Here is a 25,402-nt window from a genome sequence, read left to right on the forward strand (position 1 = left end):
GGGGGGGGGGGGGAGATGGACCGCATGCTGTTGAGCGCTCTGTCAACAACAGTAGGTGGGAAATTACAGTTGAGGAAGAAAGTACACATTTTCAAAGCACCACTTTGGAAAGTGGCATCATCGGAACAAATGCAACGGAGACAAAGAAGCTGAGAGAAAGGGATGGAGTCCTTACAGGGTATAGAGTGTGAAGAGCTGTAGCCCAGATAGCTGTGGGAGTGAGTGGGCTTGTAATGTATATCAGTAGATAGTCTATTGCCAGAAATGGAGACAACAAGGTTTGTTTTTAAATATTTTTATTCTCCTTTTTCACATTTTCCCCCAAAGTGCACCCACCAACAATAAACAATAAGTAGTAACGAATATAATGTCAATCCCCATATCAATAATAACAATCCCATCCTCCCACCAACCCCCAAACAACCGCCCACATAACATAACATAAACAAATAACAAAACATAATCTGGAATCGCCTGTAGTCACCATACAGTCCTGCTTACCCCAACCCTCCCAACCCCCCCCCCCCACACTAATGTTCGATGTTATCCAATTCTTGAAAGTGCACAATGAATAATGCCCATGAATTGTAGAACCTCTCCATCCTTCCCCTCAATTCAAACATAACCTTCTCAAGAGTCAAGTATTCCAACAGGTCCCTCCGCCATGTAAGGGCACAGGGTGGAAAGGCTCCATCCCATCAGGATCTGCCTTCGGGCGATCAACAAGGCAAAGGCTACAACATCTGCCTCCGCACCCGTTTCCAACCCCAGCTGGTCCGACACCCCGAATATGGCCTCCAAAAGGCCCGGGTCCAGTTTCACGTGTACCACTTTAGAGATGACCCAAAAAACCTCCTTCCAATAATCCTCCAGCTTTGGACAGGGCCAAAACATATGAACATGATTTGCGGGGGCCCCGCAGCAATGTTCACACACACCTTCTACCCCCTCCTTAAAGAGCCAGCTCATCCTCACCACTGTGGGGTGTGCTCTATATACCAGCTTCAGCTGTATCAGCCCCAACCTCGCGCATTCTCCGGAGCACCTCACATCAGAACCCTTCCTCCATACCCTCTCCCAACTCTTCCTTGCACTTTGCTTTGATCCCTTCCAGTGGTGCCTTCTCCTCTTCCAAAATCACCCCGCAAATCACCGACACTACCCCCTTCTCCAGGTCCCCTGTCGTCAGCACCTCTTCCAGCAATGTGGAGGCTGGCTCCACTGGGAAGCTCTCTATCTCCATCCTGGAAAAATCTCGAACCTGTATGTATCTCAACATTTCCCTCTGCTCCAGCCCACACTTTGCTCCCAGCTCCTTCAATCTTGCAAACCAACCCCCAAGAAACAAATCTTTTAGTATCTTAATCCCTTTCTCCTCCCATTTCCGAAAATTTCTGTCCCACTTGCTGGCTCAAATCTGTGGTTCCCCCGAATTGGCGTTTCCCTTGACCCTGCCCCCAACCCGAAGTGTTGGCAAAACTGCCTCCAAATTCTCAATGAAGCTATTATTACTGGACTCCCTGAGTATTTCCCCAGGGCCATAGGGAGCGGGGCTGTTGCCGGTGCCCTCAATCCTGACCCCCTACATAAACTCTCCTCCATTCTGACCCACTGCGAATCGACCTCTCTGACCCAGCTCCGCACCGTCTCCACATTTGCCGCCCGGTAATAATACATCAGGTTCGGAAGACCCAAACTCCCTGCCTGCCTTCCTCTCTGTAGCAGCACCTTTTTAACTCTGGCCACCTTCTCTCCCCATATGAACAAGGTAATGATTCCTTCAATCTCTCTAAAAAATACTTCTGGCAGAAAAGTCGGCAGGCATTGGAAAATAAACAGAAATCGTGGCAATAAGTTCATTTTAACCACCTGTACCCGACTCACCAGTGACAGAGGGAGACCATCCCACCTAGCTAGATCAACTTTCACTCTCCCCACCAAACTAGAAATGTTGTACCTACGGAGCACCCCCCCCCCCCCCTTCCCTCCCCCACTCACGAGCAACCTGCACCCCCAGGAATCTAAAGTAAGTCCGTGGCCTACGGAATGGCAGCCCCACCATCCTGCTGCCAGCCCCGGCTGAGACACCACAAAATACTCACTCTTGTCTAGATTTAAGTTGTACCCCAAAAAAGACCCAAACACCTGAAGCAGCTCCAATATTCCCCCTATTGACACACCTGGCTCTGACACCTATAACAACAAGTCATCGGCATATAAGGACACTCTATGCTCTATTCCCCCACCTCCCGCACTATCCCTTTCCATACCTCCGAACTTCTTAACGCGATGGCCAACGGCTCAATTGCGAGTGCAAACAATAGAGGGGACATAGGACATCCCTGGCAAGTCCTCCGGTAGAGAGAAAAGTATCTCGAGCTGATGTTATTTGTGTTGACACTTGCCCTCGGCCCCTTATATAATAGCTTTACCCCATCCACAAATATTGGGTCAATCCCAAACCACTCCGGAACTGCCATCAAGTACCCCCATTCTACCCGGTCAAACACTTTTTTGGCGTCCAATGCCACAACCACATGTTTGCTTCCACTCCGCCAGTGCCATAACCATGTTCAATACCCTTCTAACATTCGAAAAGAGCTGCCTCCCTCTCACGAACCCCGCCTGATCTTCAGAAGATACTCCTCCAGCCTACCTGCCAGTACATTCGGCAATACGACACAAGGTTAAGGAAGAGAAGGGAAGTGTCTGAGATGGATCAGGTGAAAGTGATGGAGGGGTAGAACCTGGAAGTGAAGTTGATGAATTTTTCAGGTCCGGACGAGAGCATGAAGGGGCACCATATTAGTCATCGATGTACCGGTAAAGGAGTTGTTGGAGAGACCTGGGTAGGCCTGGAACAAGGAATGTTTCACATACCACCTGAAAAGGCAAGCGTAGCTAGGACCCATGCAGGTACCCATTGCTACACCTTTGATTTGGAGAAAGTGGGATGAGTTAAAGAATAAGTTGTTGAGAGCTAGAATGAGTTCAGCCAGGCGGAGGAAAATTGTACAGGCATCTTTTCGAGAAAGAAGCGAAGAGATCTCAGACCATCCTGGTGTGGGATAGATGTGTAGAGAGATTGCACATCCATGATAAATAGGAGGCGGTTAGGGCCTGCGAACTGGAAGCTGTCACTATGATGCAGGGCATCAGAGGAATCCAGGATGTAAGTGGGGAGGGAATGGACCAGATGAGTGAGGATGGAGTCAAGATAAGAGGAAATAAGTTCGGTGGGGCAGGAGCATGCTGACACAATGGATCTGCTGGGACAGTCCTTTTTGTGGATTTTGGGAAGTAGGTAAAAGTGGGCTGTCCAGGGTTGGGAAACTATGAGGTTGGAATCTGCAGGGGGAAGGCATCCAGAGGAAATGAAGTTGTGAACGGTGTTGGAGATAATGGTTGATGTTCAGTGGTCTGGTCATGGTGCAGGGGGAGGTAGGAGGAAGTATCTGAGAGTTGGCGCTCAGCCTCTGCGAGGTAGAGTGCGCCAGATGACAACGCACCCCCTTTGGCAGCAGGTTTGATGACAAAGTTGGGGTTGGACTTGACGGAGTGAAGAGCAGAAAGTTTGGAAGGAGAGAGGTTGGAATGGGTGAGGGGGGCAGAAAAATTAAGACGGCCAATGTCCCATCGACAGTTCTCAATGAAAAGATCAAGGGCAGGTAATTGTCCCGGCGGGGTAAGAAAGAAGAATTCTAGGATGGGGATAAAGCGACCGTGGTTACAAGGAAGTTAGGGATAGTATTAATTTGAAAGAAAAAAAACTTAGAATTTGGCAAAGATGAATGGTAAACCATTGGGAAAGTTTGAAAAACCAACAAATGATGACTAAAAAAAGGGAGAAGATAAACTATGAGGGTAAACTAGCAAGCTATATAAAATGGGCAGTAAGAGTTTATTTAAATACATAAAAGGGAAGAGATAGACCAAAGGCACCATAAGCCCCTTGGATAATGAGACTGGGGAAATAATAATGGGGAACTAGGAAGTAGCTGAGGAGTTAAATAAACACTTTGCATCAGTCTTCAGGTGGAAGTCACTAATAATGTTCCAAAAAACACTAAATAGTCAAGGGCCAATAGGGTGGAGGAAATGAATAGTATAATTATCACTAGAGAAAAGGTACTGGGGAAACTAATGGGGCTAAAGGCCGATATATCCCCTGGGCCTGATGGTTTGCATCCCCGGATCTTAAAGGAAGTCTCCACAGAGATGGTGGATGCACTGGTAGTAATCTTCCAAGAATCCAAGAATCATAGATCATAATAGTCAGAGTCAGATTGGTTTCATGAAGGGAACATCATGCCTGACAAATTTATTGGAATTTTTAGAAGTAGTAATGAGCAGGATAGATGTAATATGCTTGGGTTTCCACAAAGCATTCAATAAGGTACCGCACTAAAGACTATTTAGTAAGATGGGGGCCCATTATGTTGGGCATAGTATATTAGTGTGGATGGAGAGTTGGCTAGCTTGTAGAAGCCAGAATTGGAATAAGAGGGTCGATTTCAGGATGGCAACCTGTAACTAGTGGTGTGCCTCAGGGATCGGTGCTGGGGCCACAATTATTTACAAGATATATTAATGACATGGACGAGAGAAATGAATGTACTATCGCCAAGTTTTGGGCTGATACATAAATAGGTGGGAAAGCACGTAGTGCGGATAGTACAAAGGACAGAATTTTCCATTCTCTGCGCAGAGTGCTGGCTGAGACAGGAAAAACAGCAGGTAGGTTGCAGGCTGCACAGCTGGCATTTCTCTCCAGATAATCCCTGTGCAGAATAAGTCTGGATATGTGGTCCATGCAGTCACGCTGGTGGGGCAGGGCTGTAAAAATCTGGAATCTGAGAACACCAGGAAACACCTCCTCCACGCATATGGGGAGACCGCCCCTCACGGACATGAGGGACTCCACCCCCTCAGGCATCGGGAAACGTACCCCCCACCCATCACACAGGGGAAACCTCCCCACCCTACCCCTCCCGACAGACATGACGAATCACCATCACCCTTATGGATATGAGGAAACACCCCCCCCCCCCCCCCCAAACAGGCATGCGGACTTCACTCCACATGGACAAGGAGAACACCCGTTCAACTGATAAGACAAACCACCCCAAAGGAACTCCCCACTTGCCACCAGCACTTTCCCTTGGTGGGGGGGGGGGGTGATACAGAAGGAAAGCACAATAATTCTATTGAAATGTATTCAAATGAGGTTCCTGATCTTCCTGGGCAAGAATCTCATTATGTCACTGCCTGGGGGGCGGGGAGAATTGGAAAATAGGATCTCCTAGAAGAGAATTGCATAGAATCCTGACAATGCAAAGGAGGCCATTCAGCCCATTGAGTCTGTACCGACCCTCCGAAAGAGCACCCAACCTAGGCATACTCCCCCATCCTATTCCCTAACCCCACATAACCTTTTGGACACTAATGGGCAATTTAGCATAGCCAGTACACCTAACCTGCACTTCTTTGGACTGTGGGAGGAAACCAAAGTACCCGGTGGAAACTCGCACAGACATGGGGAGAATGTTCAAACTCCACACCGACAATCATCCATGGTCAGAATTAAACCTGGTGCTGTGAGGCAACAGTGCTAACCACCGACGAGATTCTTATTTTCTGAGACTCGCGATATTTTGCGCCCATGTCGTCTTTTGCCCTTAGGTGAACAAAACTGCTGCAAAAGTATCTGTAGACAGATATAAACAGGTTAAGTGAGTGGGCAAAAACTTGGCAGATGGAATTTAGGTTGAGATCTTCTGGTTCTTCATGCTGGCTCTGTTCCAGAGACCATGCACCCTGCCATGGATCTTCCAATGGTGTGATGTGGATTCAGTGGGAAATCCCATTCCTAGAGGCAGGATCAGAGGATCCAGCCAAAGGTGGGCCGCCTCTTGCTGCCGAGAGACATGGCGTGGCGGTAGGCCAGAAAATCCCAACCATTCTGTCGGAAAATGTGAAGTTATGCACTAGGAAGAACAAAGAAGCTGAATATTATTTAATTGGAGAAAGATTGCAGAAACCTGCAGCACAAAGGGATTTGGGGTTCTTCGTGCATAAATCACAAAAAGCTAGCATGGACGTTAAGCAAGTATTGGGAGGTAAATGGAATGTTGGCATTTATTTTAAAGGGAATTGAGTATAAAAATAAGGAACTGTTGCTAAAACTGTACAAGGCATTATTTCGATCACACCTGGAATACTGTGAACAGTTTTGTTGCCTATATCTAAGGGATTGGATGCAGTCTAGAAAAGGTTCACTACTTCGATCCCAGGTGTGAAGAGATTTTCTTGTAAGGAGACGTTGAGTAGGTTGGGCCTGTACTCAAAGGAGTTTGGACGAATAGGAGACATATTGGATTCTTAGGGGTCTTGACAGGATAGATGCTGAGAGGTTGTTTCCCCTTGTTCAGGGCTGAGATAGACAGATGTTTAGTCAGGAGGATAATCAAGGGTTATGGAGATAAAACAGGAAAGTGGAGTTGAAGTTTATCATATCAGGTCAGTCCTGATCTCATTGAATGGCGAAGCAGACTTGATGGGCTGGATAGTCTACTTCGGCTCCGAGATCTTATGATCTTTGTTATAAACTGACAGGCGGCTCAGGGATCTGCAACCTCACAAACTCGATGGCTTCACCTGACTGTGATCTACCGAGATGAGGGGGCAGAGCTACCCCCTTAAACTAGGAGCCTCTGGGACATAAATACCCCGACCCAAGTGTGGGCCGAGTTCGGGAGACCCTTCAGGGAATAGAAGGTGTAAATATATAAGAAAAATAAATCTATGTTTTTCTACAGTCGTCGCTTCCGAGTGGTTACTTGCCTGAGACCTAACAGTGTTATAGCCAATAAAATAACAATCTAATAACATAAAATTTGATGCCACTAGCCACTGTCTGAAAAACAACTTTGTGGTGCCAAATCAATCTGCTGAAAACAACAATATTGTCCATATAGTTGTTTTAGGAAGAAACAGGATTGATTTTCTGACAATTTTCTGGTCACCAGAGCTTTATCCGCTAATTCAATTATCTGGAAACTTTGGGTGTGTTGCCTGCATTTGCTGATTGAGCTCAGTTACAGGACATGATTCCTGGTAACAACACATACTTAGAAAATCCGTCTTATGAAATGACCTCCGTGACACTGTCACAAGGATAGTCTCCTCACCATGAACGGAAATGATGCTTTCTGCAATTGCTTAATATTCTTCAGATAAACAAATATTATGGGAAACTTGAGGTCCATCCATTTGACTGGCAGATGTGAACTCATGTTGTCAACACAAGAGATTGTTTGCCCTAATATAAATTTATTCCTTCAACTACTGGTTCATATTGTCCACTCAGCTCAAACCTGGTAGGATATGTGGATTTTTGTCATTTATTAATGCAATTTGCATTCCAAGTCTTTATAATATGGATACTACACATGGAGGTCTGTGCTCTTGATATATAACCAAAGATAGAAAATTAGCTGCGATAAGTGACCCAAGGACTAGCAGGGCACTGCATAACTTCAAAAGTGATGGAAGAATGTGACACTCTTGGTGCAATAACATATACTGTGCGTGTCATAAATCTGAAATAAATATAGAAAATGGTTGAAATACTCAGCAGGCCTGACACATCTGTCGAGGGAGAAACAGTTAACTTTTCAGTTTAATGACCTGTCATCAGAACGTTTCAATTTGGTGTTGAGTCACTTAGATAATGCTTGCTAATATCCTTGCTGTTGTTTACAGTTTGCTTTCTAGGGCACCTTGATCTTTAAGATAATTGCACTAGTATTCCCTGTGTTTAAATTGTATAAACAGCGACAAGTCACTCAGAAGCTAATTGATGTTATTACTGGAGCTTGCTCGAAGGTGACAGCTCTTTGAGCAAAAGTGAAGTTATCTTAAAGTGTGAAATGATTAATTTCCTTTCTGTTTTTCACACCAGGCTGAAGACTTTACTAAGTATTTACAGCACAGAAACAGGCCATACAACCCAATGCTAATACTCCACAAGAGCCTCCTCCCACTCTTTTTCAACTAACCTCCATCAACATATCATTCTATTGCTTTCTTCTTTGTGTAATTACCAGTTTTCTCTTAAATGCACCTGCTCTCTTTGCTTCCACTGCTGCTTGTTTCACATTACAACCACACTCTGATTTACTAATACCTATCTCATTTTTCATAAAATCATAGAAAATTAACAACACAAACGGAGGTCATTTGGCCCATCGTGTTCATGCTGGTTGATGAACAGTCTAATCCAATCTACCCAGTCTAATCCTATTTTCTTGCTCTAGTCTGTAGCCTTGTTGAATACAGCCCCTCATAAGACCATAAGATGTAGGAGCAGAAGTAAACCATTCAGCCCATCACGTCTGCTTCACTATTCAATGAGATCACGCCTGATTTGATATATTCCTCAACCCCACTTTCCCGTTTTAACCCCATAACCCTTGATTCCCTTACAGATGAAAAATCTGTCTATTTTAGCCTTGGACTAATTTAATAACCCAGGTTCTACAGCTCTCTGCGATGATGAATTTCACAGGTTCACTACCCTCTGAGAGAAAGAATACCTCCTCATCTCTGTCCTCATGAGCGACTGCTTACTGTGAGATTCTGTCTTCTGGCCGTAGACTCTCCCACAAGAGGGAAAATTCTTTCAGCATCCACCCTGTCAAGCCCCTGAGAATCCTATATGTCTCAATAAAGTTGCCGAACCCAAACCCTAACCCTAATCTAAATCCAACGAGTAGCCCAAACTACTCAACCACTCCTCATAAGAAAATCCCTCCATCCCTGGGATCAACCTAGTGAATCTTCTCTGGACTGCCCCAATGCCAGTATTTCTTTCTGGAGATAAGGGGACCGGAACTGTTCCCAGTAATTCAAGTGTGGCCTAACTAGTGCCTTATATAGGTTTGGCAAGACTTCCCTATTTTTACACTCCATTCTCTTTGAAATACAAGCCAACATTCCATTCGCCTTCCCTATTACCAGCTGAACTTGCATGTTAGCTTTTTGTGATTTATGCACGAGAACCCCCAAATCCCTCTGTGCTGTGGTTTTCTGTAGTCTGTCTCCATTTAAATAATATGCAGTTCCTTTATTCTTTCTACCAAAGTGCAGAACTTAAAACTTTCTTACATTATATTCCATCTGCCAAGTTTTTGCCTACTTACCTAACCTGTCTGTATCCCTCTGTCGACTCTTTGTGCCATCCTCACCTATTTTTGTATCATTCACAAATTTGGCAAAGTGCATTTACCTCCCTCGTCAAAGTCATTAATATATATTGTAAATAATTGTGGCCCCAGCACTGATCCCTGTAGCACTCCTCTAGTTACAGATTGCCATCTTGAAAATTACCCACTTATCCCAACTCTCTGTCTTCATAGAATCACTACAGTGTAGAGGAGACCTTTCGGACCATGGAGTCTGCACCAACCCTTCAAAAGAGCACCCCACTTAGGCCCACTCACCTATCCTATCCCCTTACATTACCTAGCCCTTGGGCACTTAGGGACAATTTAACATGGCCAATCAATCTTCCTTGGACTGTGGGAGGAAACCTGAGCATCCAGAGGTAACCCTCGCAGACACGGGGAGAACATGTAAACTCCACACAGGCAGTCACCCAAGGTCAGAATTGAACCCAGGTTCCTGCTGCTGCTGTGAGGCAGCGGTCCAACTACTGTCTGCCCTATCCTCCATCCATGTTAATATACTACCCCCAACACTATGGGCTCTTATGAACATACATAGAAAATAGAAGCAGGAGGAGGCTTTCGGCCCTTTGAGCTGTAAATTCTATGGTTCTATGAAATGTGAGGTAATGCATTTTGGTAGGTCTAACATAGAGGGGAAATATACCGTAAATGGCAAAACTCTTAGGAAAATAGAAAGTCAGAGAGATTTCGGTGTGCAGGTCCACAGATCTTTGATAGTGGCAACACAAGTGGACAAGGTAGTCAAGAAAGCATACGGAATGCTTGCCTTCATTGGACTGGGCACGAGTATAAGAACTGGCAAGTCATGCTGCAGTTGTCTAGAACCTTGGTACGGCTTGGATTATTGCGCACAATTCTGATTGCCACATTACCAGAAGGATGTGGAGGCCTTGTAGAGGGTGCAGAGGAGGTTTACCAGGATATTACCTGGTCTGGAGGGTGTTAGCTATGTGGAGAGGCTGAATAGACTCGGACTGTTTTCATCAGAAAGACGGAGGTTGGGGGGTGACCTGATAGAGGTCTACAAGATTATGAGGGGCATGGATAGAGTGGATGAGCAGGCATTCTTTCCCAAGGTGAAGGGGTCAGTCAACAGGGAGCATATGTTTATAGTCCGTGGGGCAAAGCTTAGAGCAGATGAGCAAGGCAGGTTTTTTTACACAGAGGGTGCTGAGTACCTGGCACGCGTTGCCAGTGGAGATTGTGGAAGCAGTTCAAATGGCGTTCAAAAGGCATGTTGAGAAATACATGCGTAGGATGGGTATAGAGGGATACGGCACTAGGAAGTGCTAAGGGTTTTGGCCAAGGGTTGCAGCATGACCGGTACAGGGTTGTAGGGCCAAAGGGCCTGTTCCTGTGATGTATTGTTCTTTATTTTATAGTAATCTGCTATGTGAGACCTTGTCAAAAGCCCTCTGAAAGTCTAAATAAACCACATCCACCGGTCCTCCCTGGTCAACTCTACTATTTGCACCTTCAAAGAATTCTAGTCTTGTCTTTTTAAGTAGTCTTTTGTATAGCACCTTAACAAACGTTTTTTGTAAATCCAAGTATATGGGGCGGGATTCTCTAATAATGGCGCTATGTCCCCACGCCAGCATGAAAACCAGCGGCAACCACTCCAGCGTCAACGGTCCCCGAAAGTGAGGAATTCTCACCTTCCTAGGGGTCTAAGTTGGCACCGGAGTGGTCCCCGCAGCTCCAGCCAGCACGGAACGGCCTGCGTGAGTGCACGCTTGCGTGATTCCGTGCATGCGCGGCGTTCCCTTCTTCGTGCCGGCCCCTGGGCAATACGGCGGAGCCCTACAGTGGCCGGCATGGAGTAAAGTAGGTCCCCACGGAACCAGCCTGACCGCCGATTGGTTGGCCCTGATTGCAGGCCTGGGCACTGTGCCCCCCCCCCCCCCCCCCCTCCCGGGGTCAGATCCCCCGCGCACTCACCTTCCAGGTCCCGCCGTGTGGGAGCTGAGTAATCCATGCCGGCGGGACTCGGCCAAACTCGTCGGCCATGCGGCCTACCGGGGCCTGAAATGATCGCCGGGAGGGGTGCCGAAGTCAATGGCCCCCGATTGGCGTGGAGGCAATCCTGCGGGCGCCCGAAAAACGGCGCCGGAAAATGAGGAAGTCGGCGTCGGGGCGGCGCCCTAGGATTCTCCGAACATTATATCCACTGGTGTCCCTTCATCCATTCTGCTCGTTACCACCTCTAAGAGTTATAATAAATTTGTCAGGCATGATTTCCCCTTCATGAAGCCAAACTGACTCTGCTTGATTATATTGTGAATTCTAAATGCTCTGCTATTACATCCTTTATAATTGATTCTAACATTATACCAATGACAGAAGTTAAGCTAACTGACAAATAGCTACTTGCTTTTCTGTCTCCCTCGTATTTTGAATAAAGATGTTACATTGGCAGTTTTCCAACCCTCTGGGACTTTTCCAGAATTTAAGGATTCTTGCAAGATTACTACCAGTGCATCCTCTATCTCTGTAGCTACTTCCTTTAATATCCTGAGATGCAACCCATCACTTCCAGGGTAGTTATCGGTCTTTAGTCATGTTAATTTACCTAGTACCTTTTCTCCAGTGATTGTTACTGTATTTATTTCCTCTCCCTCTTCTGGCTCTTGATTATTTAATATTTTTGGAATGTTATTTGTGTCTTCCACCGTGAAGACTGGTGTATTGTATTTATTTAACTTATTAGCCATTTCCTGGTTCCCCATTAGTATTTACCCAGTCTCATTCTGTAAGGGGCCAATGTTGCCTTTGGTCTCCCTCTTCCTATTTATGTATTTTTAAAAAACACAGCAATTCCTCCCTCTGCCACTTTCCTAATTTGCCACACTTACCTCATCTCAAGTTCCATTCACGGCAGCTAACACTATGTGTAGACATCCAATTACCTTTTAAGTGTGGTGAAAATTTCTGCTTCTAAGACCTTTCAGGCAGCAAGTTTAAGGACACCACCATGCTCTGGATTGAAAATAGCTAATTTATATTACTTCTAATCCTTCTATATACCTTGGCTTTTGATTTTGCTGAGGTAAATCGGTAAAAATAAGGTTAAAAATTGTTCCTATGTACATTATCTAGTTCCCTCTTAAGTTTACATTCCTCAATTAAGCCACACTTCAGTCTCCTCAGTTCCAAGTAAAACTGCAATCTTTTCTCATCGCAAAAGACCTGTCAATATCCTTGCAAATCTGCTCACCTTTGCAATCATACCTTTCCTGTAATGTGGTGACAAAAATTGTATGCACTACTCAAGCTTGGACTTGTTCTGTGCAGTTTTACCATACCAGTTTTAATGGGCGGCACGATGGCACAGTGGTTCGCACCAGAAACCTAGGTTCGATTCCGATGCTGGGTGACTGTGTGGAGTTTGCACATTCTCCCTGTGTCTGCTCCGGTTCCCTTCCACAGTTCAAAGATGTGCAGGTCAGGTGGATGGCCCATGCTAAAGTGCCCTTTAGTGTCCACAGGTTAGATGGGGTTACAGATTATGGGGATAGGGCGGAGGATTGGGACTAGATAGGGTGCTCTTTCAGAGGTCGGTGCTATCTCGATGGTCTGAATGGCCTCCTTCAATCATAAGTCCAAATTTCAGTCCAAAGATGTGCGGGTTAGGTGGATTGACCATGCTAAATTGCCCGTAGTGTCCTAAAAAGTAAGGTTAAGGGGGGGGGGGGGGTTGTTGGGTTACGGGTATCGGGTGGATACGTGGGTTTGAGTAGGGTGATCATGGCTCGGCACAACATCGAGGGCCGAAGGGCCTGTTCTGTGCTGTACTGTTCTATGTTCTATATGATTCAATGATAACCTCCTCGCTCTTATATTCTGCGCCTCAGCTGATAAAGGAAAGCATACTGTGTGTCTTTTCAGCCATATCATTGACCTGTCTTATTACCGTTTAAGGATCTGTGGACATATACTTCAAGGCTCTTTGTTCCTTCACACTGCGCAATATTCTCCTAGCTATTGTGTATTCCTTTTCTTCCTGCACTTGCCAATATGCATTACCTTGGGCAGGAGTCCCCAGGCCGCGGGAAAACTGGCGTGAACCGGCCTGGCATCAACAGCCCCAAAAGTGCGGAATTCTCCGCAGTTCGGGGGCTAGGTGGATGCTTGAGGGGCTGGCTCCGCGCAAGCTGGCGCCGAAGGGCTGCACAATTCCGCACATGTGCCAAAGGGCCGGCGTGATCCCGCTCATGTGCAGAACTGCTGGCATGTTCTAGCGCATGCGCGGGGCCTCTCTTCTCCACGCCAGCCATGGCGGAGCCCTACAGGGGTCAGTGCAGAAGGAAGGGGTGGCCCCATGGCACAGGCCCGCCCTCAGATCGGTGGGCCCCGATCATGGGCCAGGTCACCGTGGTGGCCCCCCCCCCACCAGGGTCGGATTCCCCCCCCCGACCCCCCGGGGACCACACCAGCCGACATACCTGCCAGGTCCCGCCATGTGGGACCATGTCTAATCCACGCCGGCGGGACTGACCAGAAACGGATGGCCGTTCGGCCCATCGGGGCCTGGAGAATTGCTGGGGGAGCGCTGTCAAGGCCCCCCACCAGCATGGCATAAACCCCGCCCCCACTCGAAAAATGGCGCTGAAGAATATGGCAGCCGGCGTTGGGGCAGCCTGGCGGGATACACACCACCCCCCGGGGATTCTCCGACCCAGCGTGGGGTCGGAAATACCTGCTGCTTATCTTCCATTTTTAGCCCATACCAGATCATCTTATTGCAGTCTAATGCTTTCCTCCTCACTGTCAAAAACAGTATTTATTTTTGTATCATCTGGAAACTTCTTTATCATGCCCCCACATTTGGGTCTCAATCATTAAAATAAACAATGAAAAGCAAGAGACTGAGTACTGAGCCCTGTGGAAGCTCACTGATAACACCCTTCCTGCTGCAAAAAACCTTGTCAGCCATTAACATTTGCTTCCTGCCTCTGAACCAATTTTAGATCCAATTTGCTGCTGTCCCTTGGAAATTTAATCTTGTTAGGTCAGGCATAATGTTCCCTTCACAAATCTATGTGACTTTCCTTGATTAATTTAGGTCTGATTAATTTCTAAATGTATGTGTATACTGTCCCTCAGTATTGATTCCAGTAATTTTCCCACAACCAAGGTAAAGCTAACTGGCCTACAGTTACTCAGATTATCCATTTCCCCCTTTTAAAACAACAGTAAAACGTTGTCATCTCTCCAGTCCCCTGGCATTGCACCTAAAGCCAGGGAGGGTTGAAAGGTGATGGTCACTCTTGGGGACCAAGGACTGTGCTCCATTTGTTTTCCCCCTTACACAGCTGAGTATGAACTCCCCTGGTAATTGGGGGTGGGGTTTCTGACCTGGGTACCTGACCTGACCTCCCCTTTGGAGAGAGGAGTAGTACTTTTGTGATTTTGTGCACACTGTAATCAGCCAGTCATTCATTTCTGCCCTATAGTGTGTTCCTGTTGTCTCTCCAGTTCTACCGTCACCTTGTGCAGTTGACTCAACCTCTTTGAAATGCAAATCAGTTATAGAATGTTGCCCATTTCAAGTGCCCTTTTTAAAAACATTTTCTCAATTGATGGGGTTCTGATTTACAACCTGCCTTACAGTAAATCCAGCGTTTATTTCAAGCATTTAGGACCTAAAGTAGCAAATCCACCACCTTATTGTGAGCAACACCATGAAATAGATGGAATTTATGTTGCAGTTGAATGAGGCTCTGGTCAAATCCCATTTGGAATACTGTGGTTCAGTTCTGGACACTACTGCACTTCAGAAGAATATATTGGCCCTGAATTGAATGCAGTTGGGGATCATATGTATAATTCTGGAGCTAAAAGTGTTGTTATTTGGACGGATTTCACAGACTTAGCTAGCATTTCCTTGAGTATAGTAGAGTAGCAGTTGAATTAAGTGAGGTTATGAATGGATTTGATAGGGTTAGATAGCGAGAAACTGTTTCCTCTGTTTGGGAAATCCAGATGAAGAGGACAGAACCTTAAAATTAGAGCTTGGTTTTTCAATGGTGATGACAGAAAACACTTCTTCACACAAATGCTAGTGGAAAACTGTAACTTGGGAACTTGTGGGTGGAAACCAGAGCACATGTAATATGGAAAAGAAATGATATTGTGTAAGGATCCTCCTGTTTAAACCCCGTTTTCCTTGTTTATTCTCTTTATTTTGTCTTGGCTTTTATAATTGTCACACACCAATTTCCTTCCAAGTCCCTGTGTTGAATCATAATCCTAGCAATTCACGCTGTTATATTATATGTGTTGTGTCTTTGTAAGTTCGGTATACAAGCAGTTGCGCGGCTCTTCCCATAGGGGGAGATGAGGAGTTTGTACTGGGCTCCACCTTTGGCTCCGCCCATGGCTCCGGCCATGGGTCCTCCCACTAACCGCAAGTATAAAGATCTACAGTTGTGAGCCGGCTGCCAGTTCATCTCGTCGCAGGCAGGCTCAGTTGTAAAACTATTAAAACCACTGTTCACTTCCAATCACGTGTCTTGTGAATTGATGGTCATATCAATTTAATAGTCTTGGGAAACTTGAAGAAAACGACTATGAAATCAGCCCTCAAACCTGACCGACTAGAACTCGACCCGCAGGCTGCAGAGGCAAAATAAATCTTTCTACACTGGCTCAGATGTTTCAAGGCCTACCTGGCTGAATCAAGCACTACAGAATCTACAAAGGAGCAGAAACACAGTCTACTGCACGCAAGGGTGAGCCACCGTATCTCTACTCAACTTAACAGCACTACCTCATATACGGAGGCCCTAGCCATGCTAGATTGAATGTACGTGAGGCCCATCAATGAGGTCTACGCGTGCCACATTTTTACGACACGCTGCCAGCGCCCCGCGGAGTTGTTGGACGAATTCCTGTGCGATTTAAAAGCCTTAGCTCGGGACTGTAATTATCAAGCTGCATCAGCTGCCCAGCATATCGAACTCGCTGTCTGAGATGTGTACGTGGCAGGGCTCAGGTCAAACTATGTGCGCCAGCGATTGCTTAAAAAAGGGGCTCAGAACTTGGAGGACACTGTAGAATTGGCTACTACCATGGAAGTCTCGTTCCGCAGCCTCACCTCGTTCCCCGCAGACCAAGCGACCCCATCCTGGGCCCCCGACCAGCGACTGCCCCAGGCCTGCGCCGCGCGGCCACCCACCCACTACGCAGCCCCAATGTGCCATTTTTGTGGGCAGCCCCAAAATCCACGGCAGCACTGCCCGGCCCGCAACGCGACCTGCAGCAGCTACGGTCGCAAAGGCCACTATGCCCGGGTCTGCCTGATGAAGAAATCCCCCTCTCCAAACTCTCCTGCAGCCCAGAGCACTCGCTTCCAAAACTCACAGGCCCGCAGGCCCCGAAATGCTGCGGCCTGTACTCCAACTCCGCCCCCACCCGACACGTGCGACTCATGGGGGCTGCCATCTTGGGCGTCATCTTCCTCGCCGCCTGCCACGTGCGATCCACGGGGGCTGCCATCTTGGGATCCATCCTCTTCAAACTCTAATACTCACCTCGAAGACTACAACCTCAGCGGACAGTCATCACGGGGCCACTCCAGCACAGCTGATCGAACCGCTGACTACCTGCAACTCAGCGCGGTCACGCTGGACCAGTCGCGTCCGAAACACCTCCGCAACTCTATGATGACCGTTAAAATCAACGGGTACAGGACACCGCACTTCTTTGACTCCGGGAGCACCGAGAGCTTCGTACACCCAGATCTGGTAAGACCGCTATTCGCTCCCTGTCTTCCCTGCACGGCAAACTATCTCCCTCGCTTCGGGCTAACACTCTGCTCACCTCCAAGGGTGCACCGACGCGACCCTAAGATTCAGGGCGCTAGTTACTCGAACTTCCAGCTATACGTACTCCCCGAACTCTGCGCCCCACTCTTACTGGGACTCGACTTCCAGTGCAACCTCAAAAGCCTCACCCTCAGCTTCGGCGGGCCCCTGCCCCCACTCACTATCTGCAGTCTAGCGATGCTAAAAATCGACCCCCCTCAACTCTTTGCCAATCTCACTTCGGACTGCAAACCCGTAGCCACTCGCAGCAGGCGATACAGCCTGCAGGACAGGGTGTTTATCAGAACCGAGGTCCTTAGGCTTCTACGTGTGGGGATCATAGAGGCCAGTAATAGCCCTTGGAGAGCTCAGGTGGTGGTCGTCAAGACCGGGGAAAAATTCCGAATGGTAGTGGACTATAGCCAGACCATTAATTGGTTCACGCTCCTCGATGCACACCCCTCCCCGGGATTGCAGACATGGTGAATCAGATCACACATTATCGCATCTTCTCCACGGTGGATCTGAAGGCTGCATACCACCAGCTCCCAATCCGCCCGGAGGGCCGCCACTACACGGCGTTCGAGGCTGATGGCCACCTCTTCCACTTCCTCCGGGTTCCCTTTGGCGTCACAAATGGGGTCTCGGTGTTCCAACGAGCAATGGACCGAATGGAAAGTGGAGCTGAGTCCACAAAAGATCAGCCATGATCTAATTGAATGGCGGAGCAGGCTTGAGGGACCAGATGGCCTACTCCTGCTCCTAGTTCTTATGTTCTTATGTTCTTATGAATGGTGGACCAGTACGGGCTGCGGGCCACGTTTCAGTACTTGGACAACGTCACCATCTGCGGCCATGATCAGCAGGACCACGACGATAACCTCCATCGATTTCTCCAGACTGCCCAGAAACTCAACCTCACGTATAACACGGAGAAATGCATATTCCGCACGACCAGGCTAGCCATCCCGGCTATGTCGTGGAAAACGGAGTCCTGGGCCCCGACCCGGACCGTATGGGCCTTACAACTCCCTCTCCCTCATTGTCCCAGGGCCCTCAAAAAGTGCCTGTGATTTTTCTCGTATTATGCCTAGTGGGTCCCTCTGTATGCGGACAAAGCCCGCCCACTATTTAAGGCCACACTCCTTCCTCTATCAGATGAGGCTCGCCAGGCCTTCACCTGCATCAAGGAGGACATCGCCAAAGCGGCCATGCGGGCGGCGGATGAATCCGTCCCTTTTCAGCTAGAGAGCGATGCCTCAGAGGTAGCTCTCGCAGCCACACTAAATCAGGCAGGGGGACCAGTCACCTTTTTCTCCCGAACCCTCTCCGCTTCGGAACTTCGACACTCCTCAGTCGAAAAGGAAGCACAAGCCATCGCGGAAGCTATACGTCACTGGAGGCACTCCCTCGCAGGTAGGAGGTTCACCCTCATCACCGACCAAAGATCGGTAGCCTTCATGTTTGACAACTAACAAAGGGGCAAAATTTAAAACGATAAGATCCTACGGTGGAGGATCGAACTCTCCACCTACAAGTACGATATTATGTACCGACCGGGGAAGCTCAACGAGCCCCCAGATGCCCTGTCCCGCGGCACGTGCGCCAGCGCGCAAGACGACCACCTGAAAGCTATCCACAATGACCTCTGCCACCCGGGGGTCACCCGGCTCGCCCACTACGTCAAAGCCCGAAATCTGCCTTTCTCCACCGAGGAGCCATCACCAGGGATTGCCCAATTTGTGCGGAGTACAAACCGCACTTCTATAGACCAGACAGGGCCCACCTGGTAAAGGCCTCCCGGCCCTTTGAACGCCTGAGCATCAATTTCAAAGGGCCACCCCCCCTCAACCAATCGGAATGTGTACTTCCTAAACGTCATCGACGAGTTCTCCCTCTTCCCCTTTGCTATCCCGTGCCCCAATATGACCTCCCACACAGTCATCAGAGCCCTGCACAGCATCTTCACCCTGTTTTGTTTCTCCAGCTACGTACACAGCGACAGGGGTTCGTCCTTTATGAGCGACGAGCTGCGGCAGTACCTGCTCGACAAGGGCATCGCCTCGAGCAGGACTACCAGCTACAACCTCAGATGGAATGGGCAGGTGGAAAGGGAGAACGCAACGGTCTGGAAGACCGTCCTACTGACCCTCCCGTCCAGGAAGCTCCCGACCTCCCATTGGCAGGAGTTCCTCCCCGAAGCACTCCATGCTATTAGGTCCCTCCTATGTCCAGCCACCAATCAGACCCCTCACGAGCGGCTATTTGTTTTTTCCAGGGGCACTACCACGGGGGTTTCTAACCCACTCGTTGCGAGAGTGCTCCTCCTCATCTCGAACCCCCAATATGCGTTCATCGAATACCCTGACGGCCGTCAGGACACTGTTTCCCCCCGCGACCTGGCGCCTGCAGGATCCAACCCCAACACTACTACCGCCAAGGTACCCCCCACACTACCCCACCCACCCCCCGCGCCCTGCGCCCCCACGCCTACAGGTTCACTGCCCGTGCTCCGCGCCCCCGCGCCTATGGGGTTCCGGCGCTCACCGTCACCAGTCGAACCAGTCGGGTACAAAGCTCGGACCGAATCACCCCCGGAGTCCGCCATCGTACCCTCACCGGCCGCCACCACCCAGCCTCCAGAAGTGGCTGCAACCCCGGCGCTTCGCCGATCCCAGAGGACGACTCGACTGCCGGACCGGCTCAATTTGTAGACCCATCACCCCCGCCTGATTTTTTTTACAGGCGGTGAATGTGGTGAATCATAATCCTGGTAATTCACACTGTGTTATATTATTTGTGTTGTGTCTTTGTAAGCTCGGTATACGAGCAGGTGCACGGCTCTGCCTACAGGGGGAGATGAGGAGTTTGTACTGGGCTCCACCATTGGCTCCGCCCATGGCTCCTCCCACTGACCGGAAGTATAACAATCTGCAGTTGTGAGCATTCTGCCAGTTCATCTCGTTGCAGGCAGGTTCAGTTGTAAGACTATTAAAACCACTGTTCACTTCCAATCACGTGTCTTGTGAATTGATGGTCACATCAGTCCCGACTTACCCTGGCCTATCTCAAAATCTTTTCTTTGTCCTGAAACTTGTGCATACGCACAATCACTGCCCACGGCGGCTCCCCCACTCTCGCTTTCTTCCTCAAGGACCTTTGTAGAATCATATATTCTCTACAGTGCAGAAGGAGGCCATTTGGCCCATCAAATCTGTGCCGACCCTCCGTAGGAGCACCGTACCTGAGCCCAATCTCGTGCCCTATCTCTGTAAGCCCACCCAACCTATGGACACTTAGTGGCAATTTATCATGGGCAATCCACCTAACCTGCACATCTTTGGACTGTGAGAGGAAACCGAAGCACCAGGAGCAAACCGATGCAGAGACAGGGGGCGGAATTCTCCGCTCCCGCGATGAATCAGGAAGGCTGTCGTGAAACTCGGCCGAGTTTCATGACGGCCTCGGAGGCCGCTCTTCGCACCTTATTCACCCCCACCCGAGGGGCTCGCAGCGGCGCTCCATTAATGTTGGCCGCCGGGCCTTGACGCTTACGTCAAGGCGGCGGGCCGAGAATGACGCGACGGCGGCGCCTAAATGACGTCAGCTGCGCATGCACAGGTTGGCCGGCTCCAACCTGCGCATGCGCGGCTGACGTCACGATGGCTGACAGCTCCAACCCGCGCATGCGCGGTTGCCGTCTTCCCCTCCGCTGCCCCGCAAGACGTGGCGGCTTGATCTTGCGGGGTGGCATAGGGGAAAGAGTGCGTCCCTTTGAGACGCCAGCCCGACGATCCTAACCACCCCCCACAAGCCACAAATGAGCATCTGCCGCCCATGTTCATGACGGCAGCGACCAGGTGTGGTTGCCGCCAACGTGAACCGGTCGGGAACGGCAGGCCGCTCGGCGCATCCGGGCCGGAGAATCGCCGGTTGCCGTGAAAAATGGCGAGCGGCGATTCGGCGAGCGGGGGGTGGGAGAATCGCGGGGGGGAGGGGGGGGGGGGGCCAGGGCGGCATGTCGTGAGTGGCCCAGCCCTCCCGCGATTCTCCCACCCGGCGTGGGGAGCGGAGAATCGCGCCCGGGGAGAATGTGAAAATTCCACACAGTCACCCGAGGTGAAAATCGAACCTGGGTCCCTGGCGCTGAGAGGCAGCAGGGCGAACTGATCCACTAACCGGTCCATTAGTAGGACCGGTCCGCCTCTGGAACCATGTCTAGAACTTTCTCCTCTACCAACTTCACCAACATCGTCGTGACCTAGCTCGTGGCACTCACACCTTCAGCTTTCTCTGGCAGGCCCACAATTTCCTTTTGTTTGTGGGGAAAGGAAATGAGCCTAGTTTGGCTGGGTTTTCATTGCTTGAGGTGGGGTAGGAGGGGTGCTTATCTGAGCTAGGTGGATTGGTTGGCTGTTATTTGGAGGGAGAGGGACTGGGATGTTGAGAGTGGTGTTGGCTAGGAAGCTGAGGGGAGGTGGGGAAGGGGCGGGAGGATAGAATGCTGACAAGAGTTTCTTTGTGGCTCTGTATGAGGGTGGGGACTGCGGCCATCTTGGGTGGGCCTCGATTTTGAGGTAGGTGAGTTGCTCACGGGGGCGAGGGTGTGTGGAATATGGCTGATTCCAGTAGCGCGGGGGGCGTCCAGAGGCCAACGCGTCAGGCTGGGAATGTGGATTGTTTGCCTATTTTAAGAGTTTCAGTACAGAAGTAGTCTTCTTTCAGGAGACGCGTTTGTGGGTTTGTGATCAGACGAGGCTGAGGAAGGGATGAGTTGTGGCCGGTGTTCCACTCAAATTTTGATTCAAGGTCGAGAGGGGTGGCAATCTTGATCAATAGGAGGATGGTTTTTACAGCAGTCAGTTTGGCCAACAGGGATAAGGTTGGCAGGACGGAAAGGCAGAAGTTAGTTGACTCAATTGTGGAGTTGGATCGGCAGTATTCCATGGCCCTGATAAAAGAGCTTTTAGTGGAGAGAAAAAGGCTACAAATGGATTTTGAGCTTGAATAGACGGGGAAGGCGAACCAACTTCGCTGCTCGCGAGGGGCATTTTAAGAGCACGGGGTAAGCCAGCTGTCTATTGCTCACTAGGTGAGACGGCAGGCAGGTGCATGGTAGAAAGCTCGTTAAAGATGAGAGAGAGGGCTGGGACAAGTTAATGGAGCTTTTGAGGCTTTCTACCGGGGCTGTCGACCAAATGAAGGTCGATTTTTGGAGGTGGGACGCTCTCCCGTTGTCACTAGCTGGGAGGGTGCAGACGGTGAAGATGATCGTCCTCCCGAGATTCCTGTTTGTATTTCAGTGCCTCCCCACCTTTATTCCGCGGTCCTTTTTTACACTGATCAACAAAGTGATCACTGGCTTTGTCTGGGCGGGCAAGACCCCGCGAGTAAGGAAGGTGATGCTTGAGTGGAGTCGAGGAGAGGGCGGGCTGGAGTTGCCAAACTCCAGTAACTACTACTGGGCGGCAAATACAGCCATGATCAGGAAGTGGGTGATGGGGGAGGGTCAGCATGGGAGCGTTTGGAGGCGGCATCATGCAAGGGCACTAGTTTGGGGGCGTTGGTAATGGCGCCTCTGCCATTCCCACTGGCATGGTACTCCACCAGCCCTGTGGTGGTGGTGGCCCTGAGAGTCTGGGGCCAATGGAGGAGGCATGTGGGAGTAGAGGGAGCATTGGTTTGGACTCCAATCTGTAATAATCACTGGTTTGCCCCAGGAAGGACGGATGGGGGGTTCCGGAGATGGCAGAGAGCAGGGATTGAGAGGATGGGGGATATGTTATTGAGGGGAGCTTTCTGAATTTGAGGGCGCTGGATGAGAAGTTTGGATTGGCAAGAGGAAACAAATTCAGGTACCTGCAGGTACGGGACTTCCTATGTAGATAGTTTTCAACCTTTCCGCTCCTACCACCAAGGGGGATACAGGACAGGGTAGTTTCCAGAGGGTGGGTGGGAGAGGGGAGCGTCTCTGACATTTACAAGGAACTTATGGAGTCAGTGGAGATGCAGACTGAGGAGCTGAAGCGCAAGTGGGAGGAGGAGTTTGGAGGAGAGGTGGAGGATGGTCTATGGGCGGACATGTTGAGTAGAGCCAACCCGTCCACAACATTGTATCAGGCTGAGCCTGATACAATTCAAAGTCATTCACCGGGCTGACATGACAGTGGCCCGGTTGAGCAGATTCTTTGGGGTGGAAGACAGGTGTGCAAAGTGTGTGCGAGAGCCAGCGAACCACGTCCACTTGTTCTGGACATGTCCGAAGCTTAGGGGATTTTGGCAGGGGTTTGCAGATGTCATGTCCACATGGGTGGCACCGAGTCCAGAGGTGTCGGAAGATCCGGGAATCCAGGAAGAGAAAGAGGCAGACATTCTGGCCTTTGCTTCCCTGGTAGCCAGGAGATGGATACTATTAGCTTGGAGGGACTCAAAGGCCCCGAAGTCGGAGACTTGGCTATCGGACATGGCTAGCCTTCTCTGTTTGGAGAAAATCAAGTTCGCCTTGAGAGGGTCAATGTTAGGGTTCGCCCGTAGGTGGGAACCGTTCGTCAACTTCTTTGTGGAAAATTAATCGTCAGCAGAAGGGGGGGAGGTGTTAGTTTAGCTTAGAGTAGGGGGTTAATAAAGGTGGAAACTGTAAGGAATGGCTTTTGCACAACGTTTATAGATTCATGGGCCGGGATTCTCCCCTACCCGGCGGGGCGGGAGGGTCCCGTGTAGCGGAGTCGCCAAAACCGGCGCCAACGGCCTTTGACGCGCGCCCCCCCGGCATCGGGGCTGGCCGAAAGGCCTTCGCCGGTTCGCGCATGCGCCGGTGCGTCAGTGGCCGCTGACGTCACCACCGGCGCATGTGCGGTAGGGGGGTTCTCTTCCGCCTCCGCCGTGGTGGAGGCCGTGTTGGCAGCGGAAGAAAAAGAGTGCCCCCATGGCACTGGCCCGCCCGCCGATTGATGGGCCCCGAACGGCGGGATTGGCCTCTCAGTGGCGGGACTTCGGCCCATCGCGGGCCGGAGAATCGCCGCGGGGGGCGCACCGATCAGCGCGGCGTGATTCCTGCCCCCGCCAATTCCCGGGTGGCGGAGAATTCCGGCAACAGCGGGGGGGGGGGGGGTTTACGCCGGCTCCGGGCGATTCTCCGACCCTGCAGGGGGTCGGAGAATTCCGCCCATATACATTGTTTATTTTGTTGTTGTAAAACCAAAAATACCTCAACAAAATGTTTATTTTTTAAAAAATCCCTCTTAAGGCAGTTCCTCAAGGAGGACTTTCTTTCCCTCCAGTTTGATGGGTTGAGATGGATGTTAAGTCCAGTGCATGATCTGCAGACTCTGCACATGTAGAGTAGGTGGTGCTTGAAGAGTAAAGTGGATGAATTGTCTGAAAATTTGTGTTCTCTCCCTACTGCCTCGATTTCACTTCTGCATGTTCCGAACAAAGTCTATCGATGTGTTCAGTCTCTTTCTAAATAAATCTATGCACAGTGGTTAGCACTGTTGCTTCACAATGCCAGGGTCCCAGATTTGATCCCTGCCTTGGTCACTGTCTTCACATTCTCCCTTTTTCTGCTTCGGTTTCCACCGGGTACTCCAGTTTCCTCCCACAAAGTCCCGGAAGACTTGCTTTTAGATAATTTGGACATTCTGAATTCTCCCTCTGTGTACCCAAATAGACGCTGTAGTGTGGCGATGAGGGACTTTTCACAGTAACTTCATTGCAGTGTAATGGAAGCCTACTTGTGACACTAATAAAGATTATTGGTATAATTATTTTGGTCGGTCACAAACCAGCAACTCCTATGTATTGGAGATGGTCATTGCCTGACCATCAGACCTTCTGTGGGCATCCCTGAAGCGGTTATGCTATCGTCCTGGGAGCCTCCTGCAGGGACTGAGTTCTGAGTATAACAGTTGCTGCAGGAGTCTGGTGACAGACATACAGCAGACCTGTTTTTCAGTGAGTAGGCATCAATGTTAGGCGTGTTGGTTTGAGAGAGGACATTGCTGTTGGGCTGTCTTGCCACCAGACCAGCATCCTTTATGTTACTCTGATGAGACAGCTAGCTGGCTGGTGGGAGTGTAATATTGGGTAGCAGGATGCTGAAGCAAAATTCAATTGTAAAGAGTTCCGGGGAATACTTTACATTGACTGAATAAGTTCAGCTCCATTTCTCGTAACAGCCTCCCCGAACAGGCGCCGGAATGTGGCGACTAGGGGCTTTTCACAGTAACTTCATTTGAAGCCTACTCGTGACAAGAAGCGATTTTCATTTTGTTTCATTTTTTTCATTTCATTTCACGACTTGAAATGTCAACTCTGTTCCTCCCTCTACAGCAGCTGCCAGAC

The 25,402-nt window shown here is 49.6% G+C and overlaps 1 protein-coding gene across 8 annotated transcripts in view; it reads left to right on the top strand.

The window, feature by feature from the left end:
* phactr1 (phosphatase and actin regulator 1) overlaps nt 1-25,402 on the top strand; it is a 707,078-nt gene that overhangs the window by 192,455 nt on the left and 489,221 nt on the right. The gene's annotated exons all lie outside the window — the stretch shown is intronic.

This window comes from Scyliorhinus canicula, chromosome 5 (genome assembly GCF_902713615.1).
Source record: "Scyliorhinus canicula chromosome 5, sScyCan1.1, whole genome shotgun sequence".
Lineage (NCBI taxonomy): Eukaryota > Metazoa > Chordata > Chondrichthyes > Carcharhiniformes > Scyliorhinidae > Scyliorhinus > Scyliorhinus canicula.